The sequence below is a fragment of the Pteropus vampyrus genome, unplaced genomic scaffold (genome assembly GCF_000151845.1).
Source record: "Pteropus vampyrus isolate Shadow unplaced genomic scaffold, Pvam_2.0 Scaffold390, whole genome shotgun sequence".
Lineage (NCBI taxonomy): Eukaryota > Metazoa > Chordata > Mammalia > Chiroptera > Pteropodidae > Pteropus > Pteropus vampyrus.
In genome coordinates, this window is record NW_011889171.1 from 2,791,577 (window position 1) to 2,793,194 (window position 1,618).

The following is a 1,618-nucleotide window of genomic DNA, read 5'->3' on the forward strand; positions in this document are numbered from 1 at the left end:
TTTTTTTAAATCAGACTGTTTCGTTGTTGTTGTTGGGTTGTATGAGTTCCTCATGTATTTATATATTAACCCCTTATCAGATATATCTTCTCCCATTCACTATGTTCTCTTTTCATTTTGTTAATGGTTTCTTTTCCTATACAGAAACTTTTTAGTTTGATGCAGTCTCACTTGTTTATTTTTACCTTTGTTGCTCGTGCCCGAGGAGACATATCCAAGAGGATATTGGTAAGACTGATGTCAAAGAATTTACTGCATATGTTTTCTTCTGGAAGTTTTACTGTTTCAGGTCTTATATTTAAGTCTTTAATCCATTTTGAGTTTATTTTGTAAATGGTATAAAAAAGTGGTCTAGTTTTGTTTTGTTTTGTTTTGTTTTTGCATGCATCCGTCCAGTTTTCCCAACATTATTTATTGAAGAGAGTGTTGTTTTTCTATTGTATATTCTTGCTTCCTTTGTTGTATATTAATCGACTATATACGTGAGAGTTTATTTCTCTCGCTATTCTGGTCCATTTTTCTATGTGTTTGTTTTTGGGCCAGTACCATGCTGTTTTGATTATGATATCTGTGTAGTGTAGTTTAAAACCAGGGAGTGCGATAGCTCCAACTTTGTTCTTTTTTTCTCAAGATTGCTGTGGCTCTTTGGAGTCTTTCGTGGTTCTGTATAAATTTTAGTATTATTCGTTTTAGTTCTGTGAAAATGCCATTGGTGTTTTGATAGGGATTGCATGGAACCTATAGATTGCTTTGGGTAGTATGGACATATTAATGATGTTAATTCTTCTTATCCATATCACTGTATGTGCTTCCATTTATTTGTATCTTCTTCACTTTCTTCAATGTCTTACAGTTTTCTGATTGCAGGTCTTTCACCTCTTTGGTTAAATAGATTCCCAGGTATTTTGTCCTTTTCGATGCAATTGTAAATGGGACTTTTTAAAAATTTTCTCTTTCTGTTAGTTCACTATTGTATAAAAAATGCAGCTGATGTCTGAATGTTAACTTTGTATCTTGAAACTTAATTCATTTATTAGTTCTGACAGATTTTTTTGTGAATCTTTAGAGTTCTCTCTCTATATATCTTATCACCTGAAATAGTGACAGTTTTACTTCTTCCTTTCCAATTTGGATGTCTTTTTCTTGTCTGATTGCTGTGGCTAGGACCTCCAATACTATGTTGAATAGAAATGGTGAGAGTGGGCAATGTTGTCTTGTTCCTGATGTTAGAGAAAAAAGCTTTCAGCTTTTCACCATTGAGTAATGTTGGCTGTGGGTTTGTCATATATGGCCTTTTTTATGTTGAGGTATGTTCCCTCTATTCCCACTTTGCTGAGAGTTTTTATCATAGTTGCTGGACTTTGTCAGTTTTTCTACATCTATTGATATCATCATATGATTTTTATCTTTCATTTTGTTTACGCGGCTTATCCTAATTCATTTGCAGATATTGAGCCAACTTTGCATCTCAGGAATAAATTCCACGTGATCATGGTGTACGATCTTTTAACGTATTGGTGAATTCAGTTTGCTCTTATTTTGTTGAAGGTTTTTACGTCTATGTTTATTAGGTAATGCTGGCCATGTAGAATAAGTTTAGGAGCTTTCCCTCATCTTC